The sequence below is a fragment of the Adiantum capillus-veneris genome, chromosome 4 (genome assembly GCF_014529385.1).
Source record: "Adiantum capillus-veneris isolate H3 chromosome 4, ASM1452938v2, whole genome shotgun sequence".
Lineage (NCBI taxonomy): Eukaryota > Viridiplantae > Streptophyta > Polypodiopsida > Polypodiales > Pteridaceae > Adiantum > Adiantum capillus-veneris.
Genome location: NC_140934.1, coordinates 35,126,243 through 35,146,931, shown reverse-complemented (window position 1 = coordinate 35,146,931; position 20,689 = coordinate 35,126,243). Strand labels below are relative to the sequence as shown.

At 41.6% G+C, this 20,689-nt stretch overlaps 1 pseudogene; it reads right to left on the bottom strand.

Annotated features, from left to right (window-relative positions):
- Nucleotides 1-606: 606 nt before the first annotated feature.
- Nucleotides 607-2,945, bottom strand: LOC147458972 (uncharacterized; annotated as a pseudogene).
- Between the last annotated feature and the right edge of the window lie 17,744 nt (nucleotides 2,946-20,689).

Below are 20,689 nucleotides of genomic sequence, written 5' to 3'. Positions count from 1 at the left end.
CATTGCTTTAGAGAGATTTCAAATGTTGCTTGTGATCCATACCCTACAATTCAAGATGTGTGCAAAATTGGGCCCACAATTAGATAGCACATTGGGGGTAGCACTTTGCAAATTTGAGAGGAAATGTACATAGGACAACCCCAAAACTTTGGTAAAACAAAAAACCAGTTTGCAAATTGAGATTTTAACTTAGAAAAGATATGGTATTTAGTGGGGTGTACACAAGATGGGAATTTGAGATGTGATGGTAATGAATACCCATAGAGATTTAAAGGATGGATTGTAACATCATTGTTTCATAACACATCAACATTGTATGTTTTGAGCCATTAATAAACATAAAAGTCAATAAAGTACATGTCTTTATTCGATGGTCGAGTACATTAATTATTTATTGTTGGCTTCTTAAAAAGTGGTAGACATGGTTCAAAGATGTGCGAAGGAAGTGAAAAATAAGCTACTTCTTCCCATCAAGCATGAAATTCACATGAATGGCCTGGAACATCAATAATCATAAATTAGAAACACTATAAAAATCTCATCAATATTATCATTAAAAGTTTTAACAAATATATTGCATCCATGAGGCTTCAAGTAAAGCATACATCAAGAGGTAAAGGGAACAAAACTCCACTGGCTTCTAGTATCAGACGCACTTGTAGCTTCACGTAAGGTAAGAGGATGGTTATAAGCTTCGTTTTGGTACTCATTGTCTGGTGGAAGAAACCAATGTAGTTTGCTATCACTATTTGCAAGATTTATGGCAAGGTATCTTTGTCCATTACTCAATGATCGATCCTTGGACCAGACAAAGTTGTAATCAAGAGGATCAAACTTTGTTAATATGACCTATGTAGGACCAAAAATATATATTTATAAATATTCATTTATTGAAATGTGATAAACAATTGGTGGCTCACATATCAAATATTATGATAATTAAAACTATAGGTTAGCATGAATAGGAAGTGCAGTGGGCTATGTGATCTCATATGATTATTCAAGAAATAAGAAAATGTAAACCATACCTTATCTCCTGGTTTTGTGGATCCTTTTAAAGCTTTTCCATTCATCTTACAAATGATAAAGAATGAAGAGTTGGAATCTTCGAGTGGACTCGCAGCAGGCACTTTATACCAAACCTAAGGCCATCATCAAGTAATATGTCTTATTATGTGTACAATGGTGGAGTGTGTAAATAAAAATATAAAATCATATCTAAAAATTTACTTTCATAATCCCAATGTTCGAAATGCTAGATAGATATACATCTTAACATGACAACATAATCAGGTTAATTTGACAAAGTTGTCACACGTCATCTTGAGATTAATGAGGCCCATCTAATCAAATTTTGAAGAAGAGGTGGAAAAAAAGGTCTAACATGTATAGATCTGTTTCTAGTTTTAATGTTCTATTTAAAATGTTCCTATCTCTTTAAATGGGTGGATACTTGAACACATTAGGGTCAAAATATAAATGTGAGGTACACCCTCGATGCTTGCAACAAGTTCAAGATTCAACTAGAGACGCTTCTCAAGATTCTCAAAGAATGGTGGCATCAATTGATGCATTCTTTTTACTACTACAGAGTTTAGAGTTACTCAAGTTGAGCTCCTCCTCACCTTTGGGACCATAATGAATTTGTAGAATAGTTTTCTTGGACTATTTTCATGACATATCAAATACAAATTAATTTGTATGGCTAGCCAAAAACCATATGTAGCTAGTTCTATCATTAGATTGCAGTTTTGGAAGTTGATGGAAGTTTTGGTTGATCACTCTTAAACACAAGAATATCATTAAGACGCTAAATAACATACATGACAATTTGTAACATATAACATAGCTAGTTTTTTTATTGAGAAAAAGTAAGTGTTTACTTCATAGGGTTGATAAAATGGAAAGAGGAATGTACTACCTCTTGCACTCCATTTGTGTTTGCTTGATTGACTCCAACTACTCCAAGCTCGTTATTGAAAGAGCCCGCACCAGAGGTGAATGTTACGTCCGTATGAGGTGGTTTAGCAACAAGAATCTGGCTAACCCATTGTGATTGGAGAATATAGGCCTTTGGAACTGGAGGCATGACAATACATTAGCTGATTTGAGTCTTTCATAATGTATCAAGTGTGTGTAAGGTCCTTGTATATACAGTGGATCGTTCATGAAAAAACCCAATGTTCTCCTATTCAACCTAGAAATAATCCCCTTGAATGGTATCCTTGATACTGATATCCATTATTTCAAGCCCAAGTGAAGAAATGAGAGAAACAATGGGGAGAGATCGAGTTACTGAAAGCCTCGAGGGTCCATGTTCCTGTAGCAGGAGGAGGAGGCATTGAGAATGGCAGCAACACCATCGCCTGGTTTTAGAGCGGACGTCCCAATGCCAAGCCTCAAGGGCATCTGAAGAGCCACCGAGAAGATGGTGACGTACTCCGACGAGGAGGAAACTGCGCGTACTCAGTGAAGAGAGACACCTACACAATCAATATTACTTCTCATGCCTGATACCTATAAGCTAGGCTCGTAATGGGAGGCCGAGTTTCATTTCATGCATGATCATATATTGTGAGTGATGTACACGAGAAGGCGCGGCATCGGCGTCCGCTTTGAGAGCCGCCTTGGAGCCGTTGTTGATGAGGGCAAACGCTGGATTGCCTGCCTTGTCCTCCGTAAATCTCCACCAGTCGTCCTTGTACCACACCTGCAACTCGTGCAGTTTCACACACTCTCTCTCTCTCTCTAGTCTCTCTCTCTCTCTCTCTCTCTCTCTCTCTCTCTCTCACACACACACACACATTTCACACACACTCCTTCATTTATACCTGAAATGGGCTATCAATGTCTTCCGCTTCCAGCACAACCTGAGGGCCCCGTTGTGTCAGCTTGTATCCCTGATATTGGACTGAGGATATGGTATAGAAGACAGGTGCGGCCATGATTCTAGGCTAATGTGTGTGTGTGTGTGTGTGTGTGAGAGAGAGAGAGAGAGAGAGAGAGAGAGAGAGCTCTTATAAGTTATGCCTTCTAACAGCAGAAACTCGGATATGCTGGCTGAAGCTGGGCCTGTAAGGCTACTTATACATACAAGGAAAAGTGCGCGACTTGGGAATTCCAGCTCACTGCATTATGCTTGGCATTGCCTTGGTCGACATGTATGCCAAATGTGGGCTATGCCACTGGGAAGCCTTGGGCTGTTCCAACAGATGCGAAACTAGGGCATCGCTCCAAATGCAATATTTACGTATGCGTTCCTCTTGAAGGCATGTGGCACTACGCAAGACATTGATATGGGTAAACAAATTTACGATGATATTGTTAGTCAAGGGTCGCACAAAAGAGAATTTGTGCTTGGCATTGTCTTGGTCGACAAGTATGCCAAATATGGTGTACTTCAAAAAGCACAGAAAGTGCTTGTGGAGCTTCTTGTATAGAATGTTGACTCTTGAAACACACTAATTGCAGGATATGTAGAACAGAGATAGGGAGAGGAAGATACGATGTACTTCAAAAAACACATGTACTTCAAAAAACACAGGGAGCTGACTATCCGGAATTTTAACTCTGAGAATTCAATAGTATTTTACTATAGCTTGAGAAAATAAATTGTCACAACAAGGCCAACCAAGCTTGTCAATGAGATTGTAGCTAGCATGAGGATGACCTTTACATGGTTGGCCTAAGGCCTTTTTATCAAATGAGCCACCAAACTCCTCCACATTTTTGAGTTCTGTGACGTCAGATCATGGTCATCATACATGTCCTACGATCAATCGAACAATGGAAAATTTGCACAGCTTTTCAACCCCAATTGCATGCATGTTTCTCAATATCGGTGCTGATCTAAGGCTTCTCAAAATGTCAACTCAAGGGCACAAGAAGTACCATTCTTTGCTTCTCTTCGGTTGAGGTGTAAGCCACCATCTTCGGCACTGAGAAATTCTCTCTCTCTCTCTCTCAGCAGGAGGGTCTAGGAACACCGACAATGATGATTGAATTGTCAAGATTATTTCACAATGGCATATCATAACACTAGTTGTTGCAACACCCATGCCATCACTTGACAACCGGATCCCCTACATGCTCTCCTACACTAGTGCCAAGGCAAAATGTTTTTCTTTCTGATTGGACAAGTATATGCACCCACTAGAAGGATTTGTACCAAGTCAATATGATACACAATAGTTGGTTACTTCAAGAAGGCAATACGTTATTATCGCATACATTACCAGCATTATTACCTCAAACATTACTGCCCTTGCTTTGGCACTAAATATTCAATTTTCGGTACTTCTGTCTATCTTATATTTACAAAAAAGAAGGAAAATATATTTTTCATAAAGAATGGACAAAAAATGGTATTGAGGCATGAAACAATGGTTATTTGGATGGCTTATTCTTGCACAAGGCATCGTGTTGCTCCATCCCCAATGATGGCATGTACAAATTTGAGTTGTGAAGCCACTTGATAGTTTGTTCAACAGAGCTCTTATTTTCCAAAAGAATCATCCTTTTTAAACTAGAGTTATTGGCTTTTATACCTAGGGCTTTAAAAAATGCCCAATGGTTGGCTACTTTGGGTCATGAGTACATAATCTGACATTTATAGCTCAACTCAAGGATCTATAGCTCTAGGATCAAAATACATAGGCTCATTTACATAGTTTCCCAAAAAATATGATACAATATGTCAAAAATGTGGCTTTGGATTGTATGTCTGACTAGGAGGGTGCCTATAAGCTGTTTTAGCCAAACAATTCCCGCTTCCTAGCCGATGCACGTTGGTGCAAGCAAAGTTGGCTCGAGCTAAAAGTGGTTCCAAGTAGTACAAAGGGTGCCTAAGGTGTGAGGTCAAGTGTTAAGGCTGGTATGCAAGGTCTGGGTAGGCAAGGGATGGTGAAAATGTATGCATGATGTGGTTTTTTGGGCCCAAAAGGGCTCAAGAAAGGCCAAATTGGGAAAGAGGGTTCAAGTGCTTGAAGGGCCATTCTAATGCCCGAGAAAGTAGAGACCATATTAGATATTTTGGTAGAAATACCTCATTAATTATGGGAATCTCCAAATCGACCAAGTTCGTGTAATTTGGGAAATTTTCACATGAAGTGGGAAAAAATGAGAAGTTATCAATGTATGGTAGGTAAAAAGAGTGAAAATCTTATAGAATTCTGGTGTTCGTAAACACCAGAACATGAGTACACACAACACATGAATTTGAAAAAATACTATTGATTAAATAAAACAAAGAAAGGCACAATTAAAGATGTTGTTTTCAAAATTGACTATTACAGTCACAATAGAAGCTGCTTATAATCCACTGAAATTTTGATATTGTATCCAAACTTTGATCCAAGCGTGATTGATGTGCAGGATATATTGAGGCCTCCTTTTGCTTTTAAATAATGCCTTTCTAGGATCTTAAGTCTAGAAAATGGTCCTTCTTTGCTAGGTCTCTAGGACCAAACAATTATATCTACAGTTTCCCACCACTACAAGAGGTTGTGTACTCTTGTGACGCTTATAGCGACGGAAATACATTGGGTTTTTTAATCCCCCGGCGTCGCAAAAAGCGTCGATAAGAGAACGTCGCTATAAAAATCGATACAGGCGTCTCTATAAGCGTCGCTATATAGAGACGCTCATAGCGACGCATATAGCCTTGCTGCAGGGCCGTAAATACCGACGCTTATAGCGATGCTGCAGTGCATAATGTAGCGACGCCCGAGATTAAAAACTTTTGGTGGCAGGGCATTGAATTCCCTACCACCCATCAACCATATTGAATGTTTCATTGGTCAATTTACCTTTGAAAAAAAGTACAAAGGTAAATATAGACCCAAAATAGTCAGCCACAAGACAATATAATCATTAACTCCATCATCCATAGTACATATTGTTTGAAAAATAAAGATACAAAAATGACAAGTGTGAATTGATGGAAGTAAATAAATGACAATTGTACACAACAGCAAAATTGCTTGATTGTTAATCATTGCAAATGTAATAGATACAAACCATTGTCATTATTTTAAAAATATACATGGTTTTCAAAAATACATAGTTACATGGTCTCATGATACACAAGCTAGGACAAAAAGAAACTAATGTTATCTAGCTATGGCTAAACTGACGTCGTCTAATCAGACGTCTCATCCCGTCCAAGCGGCGTATCTGTCGGATTCTGCAAAAAAAAACAATAAGATAGCTTTTTGTAAGTATAATTAAACATATAGCGAGCGACGTTTATAAAAGAATACAATAAATAGAAAAGAATAAACCCTAATACTAACCATGCCGCCGCGAGAAGTCAGGATGTCTATAAGGGCGTTTAAGCCCTTCCTGCCTGCGTACTCACGCTCGTACGGAGTGGGATCACGTCCTATAAACGACCACTGCCAAAACATACAAAGAATCCATTATGTTAGAATTTCAAATCCCATAAACCCTAAACTATTGAACATAGATGCGAAAACACTTACAAAATCGGCCTCAAATGATGCCCACCCGTCGCTCCCCAAGTGGTGCGAGCTCCCTGTCTCTACTCGCGCTCTGGCTGCCTCCTTTTGTTGCTTCCACTTGTCGGGATTCTCGCGCACTTCTTTCTTCGCATGCTTCCAATCTTCTTTGGCCAGCCAATCTGGTCTGTTCCATCCATGCTTGATTGCTTTTTGCACTTCGGAACGCTCATACTTGCAGTATTCGCGCATTCGAACCTTCATCACATCTTCATTGAAGCGGTCATCCCGTGTTGGAACGGGAAACTCGTCATGAAGCATGCTGATGACTCTGTCTTTTAATTCTTTCGGTATTTCACTCCAGGTGTTCAGTATGTAGTGTCTAAACACCTGAGAGCAAAGACCGCGCATGCGCGAAATCACCTTCTGGCCGTCATCATCCAAGATGATGCCGCCGCTAAAGTCGACGGAGTAAGGCAATCCCTCTCACCACTGATGCGTGAACCTGGGTGTCTCGACAGGGGTCTCTAGCGGCATGTCAACGGGGGTATGAATGCCAGGTATCTCCACTGGAGTCTGAGCCCCGAAACGAGGAGTGTCCACTGGAATGACTTGTGGAGGAGTAGCTAGTGGTGTGTAGCTGTGGGGAACGGCACTCAGCCGCGCAAAACCTGGTGTCGATGGCGATGCCGTGGCTAGTGTCCGGATGGACAAATAAGGGGAGGGTAAAGAGCCTCGTCGAACATGAGGCGGTGTCAAAGCATCGGTGGCGCCACCCCCACAACAACCACCACCGCCACCCCCACCACTAGAGCGCCGGTGCCTAGACGAGCGTGAAGATCGTCTTGTCGACACCGAAGCTTCGGAGCGCGCTGAGGACTCCAAAACAGAGGGAGATGCGGATGGAGTAGGAGCGCGCGATGGTGCGCCTGAGCGATGACGCTCCACGTACCACTGTCTCTGCTGGGGTGACAAGAAGAAAGAAACTCATCATCATCCATACCTGCATTAAACACAGGAACATTTAAACTTAATATTGAATGAATGGAGTAGAAACATGGACAAGTAGATAGATAGATAGAGAGAGAGAGAGAGAGAGAGATAAATACAATGACGCAATGACGCAAATACTTAAAGAGCCAGAGAATCATACAAGAACACTCCAGTGCTTGTAGATTTGGAATGTTCAAAGGCTAGAAGCAACAGAAAGCGTTTTTCTTCTATTCAACTTGAGTGATGAAAGAGGCAAGTGCATAACTCTGAAATTACAAAACAATATTTATGGCTTTAAGAGATCTCTCTCTCATCCTCGCATAGCTCAGCATAACTTCCTATATCTATATAAAGCTCTCCGTTTAAACAGATGTCCTTTGTTTCATTTTGTAGGTCCTCTACATACACCCCATAGATAGTAGCAGGTTGATGTTTGTCTGGCACCACCTCCATGGCTTCTGACTGAGCATATTCTCCGATCTCCTCCATTGATGCCGCTTGGCACATGGTAGCCTTCATACGTCCGTGCACTACGAGGGGCTACCTCTATGAAGTACCACTAGTTTGATGCAGACTTTGTGGGATGAAATATCACCTGCCAGAGCCACATAACGTACATGAGAGCTTCCAAGCACATAAATTCTAAAACATATGTTAACTATTTACATACTTACTTGTTCAATGCTCGGGTAGTACAAAAGTGTCTCGTAGGTCAGTCCATTTCTTAGTTGAATCCACCTCAAGAAAACCAGACTCTCCTCTACGCATAGTAGCGTTGAGACCCTCCATGGTTATCTTGAACCATTGCACGTCGAACAAGTCGACAAAAAATCCTCTATAATCGATCCTCAAAATCTCTTATAGCGTGCCGAAGTAAGTGAGTTCCGCCACCACAGGATCTGCATCAGAGGACCGTCGTCGACTAGACTGTTCAAATTTTTCCATGATTCCACAATATTGAGTAAAACGTTTTTTGTCGATCCGTTCCACCCTAAAATGTTGACCTTTACACCATGCTGCTGTGTATGACTTATACTACAACCAACAAAGATTACGAGTGGCCGTTCAAACATCTATAAAGTTACTGTCGTACATTGCAAACTTACCTTGGTCGCGCAACCCCTAGAGTACTCCCACTCTTCCTCAGTCACTTCTTCACCGCATTGTTGTGCGCTTTTCAGTTGGTTGTGCAACCATCTTAAGCTCATGAATGTTGGTAGGCTCTCCAGACCCGTCGGATAGTGCATCGGTGGTTGTCTTCCCCATCTCCACTTGATTCTTACCCTTTGTCGCTCTTGCTTTGCATCCTCATATTGTGAGACCCACTTCTGCATGACTGGATTGTGAAGCATGCAAAATCGGTTGATTTTAGCCTCTAGATCTTCCGTCATCTTCTTCTCAATACCGAGATTGCACATGACAATTCCAGATATGCGCTCATCATCTATGGTTCTCGATAGCGTGTCATGGGCTTTATCAAATCCGTCTAGCCAATCTCCAATGTACACTAGGGACTCTGATACCAGCCAACCTTCTGCCATGCTACCCTCCGGACGTGCCTTCTGACACACATATCCCTTAAGCGTTTTCATGAAACGTTCGAAAAAGAACATCCATCTGGAATGTCCTGTGCCGGCTATTTCCACCTCATCAACTATGTGAACAAGAAGATGCACCTGAATGGTTAGCATGGTAGTAGGAAAATGTTTCTCAAACATACACACAACCTCTGCAGTGTTTAGTTTGGCGAATGGTATGGAGTCTACGTTGATCTCCTTTTGTGAGATCCATTGTACCAACTTTGCAAGTTTGTAGATTGTGTTACAGATGTCAAGAGACAGACATCCCTCAATGGAAACCAGTAAAATAAACTGCAAAACACGTGCAGCAATGATATTGAAGTACGTCCACACACGAATTTGTTACACAATTCTCACTATGATATACTCCACTATGAACATACCTGTCACATTTTATGCCAGTCGTGTGACTTCAAACCGGTAAGCTTTCCTTCTTTAGTAAAACACGTTCGGAGCGAGTGCATTACGCCAGTGGGGGTCCACAAAGATCGAATGGTCTCTTTTACTTTGAGTTCTTGGGCTCCTGTGAAAATCCATGGTGCTTTAGGGAGTTTTATCAATCCATCGGACGCTGTTTGAGGCCAATATTGCTCCATACGATCCACATTTCTAAGGTCAACTCTGACTCCCAAAGTATCTTTCTTGCCGGTCAGATGGTCCCATAGTAGATTACCCACATTCTTGAATATGTGCATTGGATCGAGCAAGTGATTGATCATGAGTCGGGGCCAGTATGGTAACTCGTACCATAGAGATAGTCTCTTCATCCCTGGGGGCACTCCGTCATCACACATCTCCTTCTGCTCTAGCCATGCTTGTGCAGACATCCTCGGTGGCTCTCTTCCCAAATGATCCGTCACGTAACACATGATTCTCTGGAAGATACGCTTGATGACCTTTGTAGATTTGCTTCTTCAATGAGGGCGCCCTACGTGCATTCAGTCTAGGTCCACATGTCACACATGCTCTGTATCCGCTTGTTTGAAGCCCTGCATGTATACACATGATAATAGATCAACTTGAGAAAAAGCAAGATTTACAGTGTCTGAGTGAGGAGTGTAAATAGATTACCTGAGCATTCTGTTAGTCCGGGATAGTCATGCATGGTCCACATTAGAATGCCTCTGATCAAAGCATTCCGTCGACCTGTGTGTCGGCTCATATCCACCACCTCTATGCCAATCCACAATTGTTGTAGCTCTTCCAATAGTGCACGAAGATACACATCCATATTATTCACTTTATATCTCCCCGGCACAATCAAGCTTAGCCATAGGTGCCCCTTCTTCGTAGTCAACCACGAGGGAATGTTGTAGTTGACGATCACAACGGGCCATACACTGTAAGATGTTGATCTTTGACCAAATGTATTTACGCCATCCATAGCTAGGCCTAAGTGCAAATTTCGAGCTTCCCTGTCAAAAGCCATCCATGTTCCATCTATATGTTTCCATGCTGCACAATCTGCAGGAATCCGTAGCACACCATCCAAAGATTTATTCTCCTCATGCCATGATGCTAGGGCGGCCATGGACTTACATTCGAAGAAATGCTTGATGCGAGGAAGCATAGGAAAATGTCACAAAACCTTTTGCGGAATTTTTGTTCCGTGGAGATCTACTCGATATCTTTCGGAATCACATTTCAGACACTTCTCTATGTCTATGTATTCCCCTCTGAAAAGAATGCAGTCATTAGCACAAGCGTGGATTGAATTATAATCTATCCCCAAGTTTCGCAAGATCTTTCTTGCTTCCTCTCGAGAATCTAGCATCACATTATCAACTGGTAGTATGTGCTCTTTGAGCAATCTACACAACATAAAAATACGGTACAATTGTGTAAAAATCTATTAGATCACCTAAAAAGCGCTGTGACGCTAGTGTCACTCCATCCAAACTTTGTCTGCATGTTGAGAAGAACCAGGAGCGCTTTCAATCTAGACACACCTGCTCCATTATACAATGGCGTATCAGCTTCACTTTTCATATTATCATAGACAAGCCTTTCTGAATCCATGATCGTCTCGCTCATTTCATCAATTTTGGGCTCAAACCTTGCCTCGTTGGGAATGTGGTCTGCATGATCATCCCGCGAGATGTCAGAGGCTACATTTTGTGGCCTCACATATGCTGCTTGACCAAAGCACTTGCGAACACGTCTATTGGGTTGCAAGATTGCTGCCTATTGGCCAGCGTCAGAGTCCGACGAGTTATAATTGGCAACAACTCGATCTATAATAGATGGATCGAACTCGCCAAATTCGTGAACGTGCTTCAAAGAAACGCGTCTTGTCCGTTGCATAGCATGCTTGCAATGGTTACAAGGACATAAGATCCTCGTTGAGAGATAGGTGTTTCAGTTGGATGGCCCCACATCCTCGTCACTGCTCATAATGAGGGCAAAAATCTTATAACCTGGACAAAAAAATTAATCTTCTATTGACATTCTTCGTCTTATCTCTCTCTCTCTCTCTCTCTCTCTCTCTCTCTCTCTCTCTTTGTTCACACTGTAAACTACCTCACATTCTCTAGTCATGTCCAATCCCCGCACACCTCGGTCTAGAGGTGCACGGAGATCAGAACCATCGGGTTATAATCTCGTCTTTATTGGTCAATGCCTATATTTGTGGGTACAAGAAATCTACACACCCACGTCTACATGATACTGCATGTAGTGGACAAAACCCCTTTGCCTCTTATCTAGCTGTAGCATTTCACAACATCTTAACATCTTTTCATAGTAGATCTTTGTTTGTAGCATGCAGGTACGTCATTCTTGCAATGTAGAGAATGTCTGCTCAAGGCACTTAATTCTTATTCTATATTTGACGGGATGTGGTGTGTGTGTGTGTGTGTGTGACCCTTGGAGTCGTCATCTTGCATCACTAATTTCTGTGTATGCTCAATTTGCTCTTCCATTAGCTGAACATGACAGCTTATTGTATGGTAGCAGCAGTCGAACATGCAGGTGGAATTGCTGGTCCGCATGGACTGTCGAGGCTGTGAGCGCAAGAAATTTTCTCGCCATTTCTTCTAACCTTATCTTAAACGATTTCCTCGTCATTTCTTTTAACCTTAGTTAAATAACCTAAATCTAATTTAATATAACATATATAAATCTAAATTAATAAACGTAAATCTAAATCTAACGTAAATAAACCTAAATCTAATCTAACGTAAATCTAACTAAAAATGAACCTAAATCTAATCTAATTTAAATAAACCTAGATCTAATTTGATGTAATTAAGTCTACTAAAACCCTAATCTTTAACGTCTTTTGGGATAGTTTCCTACGGCGTTCAAACTCTCTTCTTCTTGTGTGGGTGTGTGTGTGCCAATAAAAAGAGAAAAATGGTATAACCTTTCTATCACTCAAGTGTGGTAGATTGGTTATGCCATTTTCCTCTTGAATAACAAGTCTTCGTTTCAACTCCTCATCAGCTAGATTTTTAGGTCTCTTTAATTTGTTTCCTACGACGTTAAATTAAACTCTCTTCTTCTCGAGTGTGTGTGCACGCCAATAAAAATAGGAGAAAAATGGTATAACTATTCTATCACCGAAGTGTGATAGATTGATTATGCCATTTTCCTTATGAATAACATGTCTTGAGTTCAACTCCTGTCAACTAGATCTTTAAGGTCTCTTGGGATAATTTCCTACGATGTTAAAACTCTCTTTTTCTTCTTCTTTTATCTCTCTCTCTCTTTGTTTTATATATATATCTCTCTCTCTTTCTCTCTTTTCCTCTCTCAATGTGTGTGCATTCTTTGATTATGCATGTGTGTGTGTGCGGTTTTTTGGTTTATGCATGCTCTCTCTCTCTCTCTTTTCCTCTCTCAATGTGTGTGTGCTTTCGACTTTGATAATGAATGTGTGTGTGCGCATTTTTGGTTTATGCAAGCTCTCTCTCTTTTCAATGTGTGTGTGCTTTTTTTGTGTATGCATGTGTGTGTGTTTTTTGTTTATGCTTGTGCTCTCTCTCTCGTTCTATCTCTCTCTCTCTCTCTCTCTCTCTCTCTCTCTCTCAAAAACACAATGTGTGTGTGTGTGTGTGTGTGAGAGAGAGAGAGAGAGTGAAAGAGAGGGAGAGAGAAAGAGGGGAAGGGACCATGAGAGTGAGGAGAGGGAAGGAGCATACCTGGCTCTCCTTCCTCTCCTCGTGTGTGTGTGTGTGTGTGTGAGAGAGAGAGAGAAGGAGAGAGAAAGAGGGGAAGGGAACATGAGAGTGAGGAGAGGGAAGGAGCATACCTGGCTCTCCTTCCTCTCCTCGTGTGTGTGTGTGTGTGTGTGTGTGTGTGTGGAAGAAAGAGAGACAGAGAGAGAGAGGGAGAGCGTTACCTTGCTTGCTTGAGCGCGCGTCGAAAACTCAGATCTGAGATCTGAGTTTTCGGACGCCCTCGGTTATTTTTTTTAGCCCTGCCGGCATCGCTATTACCGTCGCTATGACCGTCGCTATGTCAAGAGTAACATAGCGACGATAATAGTGACGCCGGCAATTTTCATATTTCAGCGTCGTAGTATAAGCGTCACTAATGTTAATCCTGGCTTGTAGTGCACACTTGTGGGTCCTTATAGTTGACAACCCAAAAACCTTTTCAAAAGTTCGTGTGACCTTGAGCATCTGTCATCCCATCCTTTCTCGCGCAAGGTACCAAATATTGAATCAAAATTTTTATGTAGTTTGGTGATGTAGGATCATTATCAATGTCGGATAAAGCCATTGCAAGCCAAATCGAATAGATTTCAGTGTCACTTGGAACTAGGTGCACGTCAGTCATATGGTCAAACTCTTCCCTTGGTATATCCCATTGAGGACCACAAAAATGATATTCATTTAGCTCTTTAAGGCCAAGGAACCTTTCTGCTTAGTGTTGTAATTCATTGTAGTCCTTTGTAGGAGACAAGATTCTTGAGTTTTGGGCCAAAAATTTTCATACAAGACTCCCTATGATATAATTACTTTTCCAATCTCATCAATTACCTTACTCCAGTTATCTATCATAGGTCTATAATATAGTGACAGACTTGAACCATTCCCTATTTTTTTCCAAAACCCTATATAATTCTTCCCCTTGAAATCACTTCTTCATGAGCCTTGACATACTCCGTCATTGGTACCAAAGGACGTGGATATCCATGTGGTAACATTGGTTTGGCTTCCGTATATATTTTCCAAAGACAAATACTTCCACTCCAACTTGACACACCTACATGTGCTTTATATTGCATCATTGGTGTCTCCTCTTGCATAAAAAACATAAATTGAAGTGGTTTGGAATGTCCAACAAGTATTTCTTGTCCATCACAAAGATAACCATCATAATATTCGCTCATAGCGACGCCGGCTGGGCTAAAAAAATAACAGAGAGTGCCCAAAAACTCAGATCTCAGATCTGAGTTTTTTGGTGCCCTCAAGCAAGAGCAGGTAACGCTCTCCCTCTCTCTCTCTCTCTCTCTCTCTCTCTCTCTCTCTTTCTTCTCCACACACACACACACACACACACAAACACACACACACACACACACGAGGAGAGGAAGGAGAGCCAGGTATGCTCCTTCCCTCTCCTCACTCTCATGTTCCCTTCCCCTCTTTCTCTCTCCCTCTCTCTCTCTCTCTCTCTCTCTCACACACACACACACACACACACACACATAGTGTTTTTGAGAGAGAGAGAGAGAGAGAGAGAGAGAGAGAGAGAGAGAGAGAGAGAGAGAAAGAGTACAAATATAAACAAAAACGCACACACACATACATAAACAAAGAATGCACACACACATTGAGAGAGGAAAAGAGAGAGAGAGCATGCATAAACAAAAAACGCACACATTGAGAGAGGAAAAGAGAGAGAGAACATGCATAAACAAAAAACTCACACATTGAGAGAGGAAAAGAGAGAGAAAACATGCATAAACAAAAAAACGCACACACATTGAGAGAGAAAGAGAGAGAAACTAATTTAACGTCGTAGGAAACTAATTAAAATTAAAAGACCTAAAGATCTAGCCGACGAGGAGTTGAACTCAAGACCTATTATTCAAGAGGGAAATGGCATAACCAATCTATCATACTTGGCATGGGTGATAGAAATGTTATACCATTTATCTCTTTTTATTGGCACACACATCCACACACGCGCACACACACAAGAAGAAGAGAGTTATAACGTCGTAGGAAACTATCCTAAAAGACGTTAAAGATTAGGTTAGATGTAGACTTATGTTCAATTAGATTTAGGTTTATTTAAGTTAAATTAGATTAGATTTAGGTTTATTTAAGTTAAATTAGATTAGATTTAGGTTTATTTTTAATTAGATTTACGTTATATTAGATTAGATTTAGGTCTCCATAGACTGCGATGCCTGCATGAAGCGGGTGAAGAAATCCCTCAATGGAATATAGGGTATTGCTACCTTCACTCATGGTGGGCTCCGTCGATCCAAAAGTACTGGTGAAATGTCTTCAGAAGATAGGGAAGAAGGTGGATCTTCAGGGCGGCAAGAGTCACTACAGCCCCGACACAATGACCATCTAGACAACCTCTAGTCATTCAACAGCAACTTCAAAGTTAGTAACAAGAGCAAGAACGGTCTAAAGGGCCAATTGCTGTCGTCAGATGTGGATGGAGATGAGGCAGCGTCACCGCCAGAAGTTAACTCTCACATCTTTAGTGATGAGAATGCCAACTCTTGCTGAGTTATGTGAAAAATTATGTGTTAAATCAATTTTAAGGTTCTTATAATCCCTGTTAGTTTAGTTCTTTGTTTTTAATATAGCATAATTTACGTTAGATTTAGATTTATGTTATATTAGATTAGACTTAGGTTTATTTAGGTTTACCCACACACACACACACACACACACACAAGAAGAAGAGAGTTTTAACGTCGTAGGAAACTATCCCAAAAGACGTTAAAGATTAGGTTAGATGTAGACTTACGTTAAATTAGATTTAGGTTTATTTTTAGTCAGATTTACATTTATTTAGATTTATGCTTATTTACGTTAGATCGAGTCCACGCAAGAATTACTTACGATTTAGGGTTTAGAGTTAGACGAACAGTGAAAAGATCTACTGTGAAAAGATGTTAAGATGCTGTGAAGTGCTACAGCTAGAGAAGAGGCAAAGGGGTTTTGTCCACTACATGCAGTATCATGTAGACGTGGGTCTGTAGATTTCTTGTACCCACAAATATAGGTATTGAACAATAAAGACGAGATCATAACCCGGTGGTTCTGATCTCCGTGCACCTCTAGACCGAGGTGTGCGGGCATTGGACATGACTAGAGAATGTGAGGTAAAGAGAGAGAGAGAGAGAGAGAGAGAGAGAGAGAGAGAGAGAGAGAGAGAGAGAGAGAGAGAGAGAGAGAGAGAGAGAGAGAGAGAGAGATAAGACGAAGAATGCCAATAGAATATTAAATTTGTTGTCCAGGCTATAAGATTTTTATCCTCATTATGAGTAGTGACGAGGATGTGGGACCGTCCAACCGAAACACCTATCTCTCAACGAGGGACTTATGTCCTTGTAATCAATGCAAGCATGTTGTGCGACGGACAAGACGTGTTTCTTTGCAGCACGTTCGCGAATTTGGCGAGTTCGATCCATCTATTATAGATCGAGTTGTTGCCAATTATAACTCGTCGGACTCTGACGCTGGCCAACAAGCAGCAATCTTGCAACCCAATAGACGTGTTCGCAGGCGCTTTGGTCAAGCAGCATATGTGAGGCCACAAGATGTAGCCTCTGACAGCTGAGGGGATGATCATGCAGAGCACATTCCCAACGAGGCAATGTTTGAGCCCGAGATTGATGAAATGATCGAGACGATCATGGATTTAGAAAGGCTTATCTATGATGATATGAAAAGTGAAGCCGATACGCCATTGTATAATGGAGCACGTATGTCTAGATTGAAAGCACTCCTGGTTCTTCTCAACATGCAGGCAAAGTTTGGATGGAGTGACAATAGCGTCACAGCGCTTTTCAGGTGATCTATTACAATTAGTTTACTTTAATAAAACTCTAAATGTATAATGCTCTGATAGATTTTTACATGACTGTATCTTATTTTTATGTTGTGTAGATTGCTTAAAGAGAACATTCTACCAGCTGACAATGTGATGCCAGATTCCCGAGATGAAGCAAGAAAGATTTTACGAAACTTGGGGATGGATTACAATTCTATCCACGCTTGTCCTAATGACTGCATTCTTTTCAGAGGGGAATACATAGACATGGAGAAGTGTCCGAAATGTGATTCCAAAAGATATCGAGTAGATCTCCACGGGACAAAAATTCCACAAAAGGTTTTGCGACATTTTCCTCTGCTTCCTCGCATCAAGCATTTCTTCGAATGTAAGTCCATGGCCGCCCTAGCATCATGGCATGAGGAGAATAAATCTTCGGATGGTGTGCTACGAATTCCTGCAGATTGCGCAGCCTGGAAACATATAGATGGAACATGGTCGGATTTTGCCAGGGAAGCTCGAAATTTGCGCTTAGGCCTGGCTATGGATGGCGTAAATCCATTTGGTCAAAGATCAACATCTTATAGTGTATGGCCCGTTGTCATCGTCAACTACAACATTCCCCCGTGGTTGACTACGAAGAAGGGGCACCTATGGCTAAGCTTGATTGTGCCAGGGCGATATAAAGTGGGGAATATGGATGTGTATCTTCGTCCACTATTGGAAGAGCTACAACAACTGTGGATTGGCATAGAGGTGGTGGATATGAGCCGACACACAGGACGACGGAATGCTTTGATCAGAGGCATTCTAATGTGGACCATGCATGACTATCCCTGGCTAACAGAATGCTCAGGTGATCTATTGACACTCCTCACTTAGACACTGTAAATCTTGTTTTTTCCCATAGTTGATCTATTATCATGTGTATACATGCACGGCTTCAAACAAGCGGATACAGAGCATGTGTCACATGTGGACCTAGACTGAATGCACGTAGGGCGCCCTCAATGAAGAAGCAAATCTACGAAGGTCATCAAGCGTATCTTCCAGAGAATCATGTGTTACGTGACGGCTTTTTGGGAAGAGAGCCACCAAGGATGTCTGCACAAGCATGGTTAGAGCAGAAGGAGATGTGCGATGACGGATTGCCTCTAGGGATGAAGAGACTATCTCTATGGTACGAGTTACCATACTCGCCCCGACTCATGATCAATCACTTGCTCGATCCAATGCACATATTCAAGAATGTGGGTAATCTACTATGGGACCATCTGACCGGCAAGAAAGATACTTTGGGAGCCAGAGTTGACCTTAGAAATGTGGATCGTATGGAGCAATATTGGCCGCAAACAGCGTCTGATGGATCGATAAAACTCCCTAAAGCACCATGGATTTTCACAGGAGCCCAAGAGCGCAAAGTAAAAGAGACCATTCGATCTTTGTGGACCCCCACTGGCGTAATGCACTCGCTCCAAACGTGTTTTACTAAAGAAGGAAAGCTTACCGGTTTGAAGTCACACGATTGGCATAAAATGTGTCAGGTACATTCATAGTGGACTTTAATATCATTGCATAAAATGTGGACTTTAATATCATTACTGCACATACTTTGTAGTTTATTTTACCGGTTTCCATTGAGGGATGTTTGTCTCTCGACATCCGTAACACAATCTACAAACTTGCAAAGCTGGTGCAATGGATCTCACAAAAGGAGATCAACGTAGACTCCATACCATTTGCCAAACTAAATGCTGCGGAGCTTGTGTGCATGTTTGAGAAACATTTTCCTACTACCATGCTAACCATTCAGGTGCATCTTCTTGTTCACATAGTTGATGAGGTGGAAATAGCTGGCACAGTTCATTCCAGATGGATGTTCTTCTTAGAACATTTCATGAAAACGCTTAAGGGATATGTGCGTCAAAAGGCACGTCCGGAGGGTAGCATGGCAGAAAGTTGGTTGGTATGAGAGTCCCTAGTGTACATTGGAGAGTGGCTAGACGGATTTGATAAAGCCCGGGACACGCTATGGCGAACCATAGATGATGAGCGCATATATGGGATTGTCATGTGCAATCTCGGTGTTGAGAAGAAGATGACGGAAGATCTAGAGGCTAAAATCAACCGATTTTTCATGCTTCACAATCCAGTGATGCAAAAGTGGATTTCACAATATGAGGATGCAAAGCAAAGCGACAAAGGGCACGAATCGAGTGGAGACGGGGAAGACGACCACCGATGCACTATCTGACGGTTCTGGAGAGCCTACCAAACTTCATGAGCCTAAGATGGTTGCACAACCAATTGAAAAGCGCACAACAATGCGGTGACGAAGTGACTGAGGAAGAGTGGGAGTACTCTAGGGGTTGCGCGACCAAGGTAAGTTTGCAATGTACGACTAGCTAGTGACTTTATTTCTAAACGTTTGAATGGCCACTCATAATCTTTTTTCGTTGTAGTATAAGTCATACACAGCAGCATGGTGTAAAGGGCGACATTTTAGGGTGGAACGAATTGACAAAAAGCGTTTTACTCAAGATTGTGGAATCATGGCAAAATTTGAACAATCTAGTCGACGACGTTCCTCTGATGCAGATCCTGCGGTGGCGGAACTCACTTACTTCGGCCCTTTGCAATATATTTTGAGGATCGATTACAGAGGATTTTTTGTCGACTTGTTCGACGTGCAATGGTTCAAGATAATCATGGAGGGTCGCAACGCTACTGTGCGTAGAGGAGATTCTGGTTTTCTTGAGGTGGATTCTACTAAGAAATGGACTGACCTAAGAGACACTTTCGTACTACCCGAGCATTGTGAACAAGTAAGTATGTAAATAGTTAACGAGAGCCTTTTACAAGTTATGTTCTTGAAAGCTCTCATGTAAGTTATGTGGCTCTGGCAGGTAATATTTCATCCTACAAAGTCTACATCAAACTGGTGGTACGTCATAGAGGTAGCCCCTCGTAGTGCAAGGACGTATAAAGGCTACCATGTGCCAATCACAACGGCATCAATGGAGGAGATCAGAGAAAATGCTCAATCAGAAGCCGCTGCGGTGGTGCCAGACGAGCATCAAGATGCTACTACTCTATATGGGGTGCATGCAGAGGAGCTACAAAATGAAACAGAGGATATTTGTTTAAACGGAGAGCTCTATATAGATATAGGAAGTTATGCTGAGTTATGCGAGGATGAGAGAGAGATCTCTTAAAGCCACAAATATTGTATTTGAACAATTTTGATCCGTGTTGTAAAAGCTCTGGCTCTCTAAGTACCTTCCATGGTGTATAACGCTCTTTTCTACTCGCGCTCACATCTTTTGATTGAAAATTCTGAGTTTTCGACTTTCCTCTTCTATCACTCAATTCATTGCGTCATTGTATTTATATGCGTCATTACGTCATTGTATTTAATGGTCTTTGCGTCATTGTCTACTCTATTCATTCAATATTAAGTTTAAATATTTGTGTGTTTAATGCAGGTATGGATGATGAGGAGTTTCTTTCTTCTTTGTCACCGCAGCAGAGACAGTGGTACGTGGAGCGTCATCGCTCAGGTGCATCATCGCGCGTTCCTACTCCATCCGCATCTCCCTCTCTTCCGGAGCATTCGGCGCGCTCCAAAGCTTCAGCGTCGACGAGACGAGCTTCACGCTCGTCTAGACACCGGCGCTCTAGTGGTGG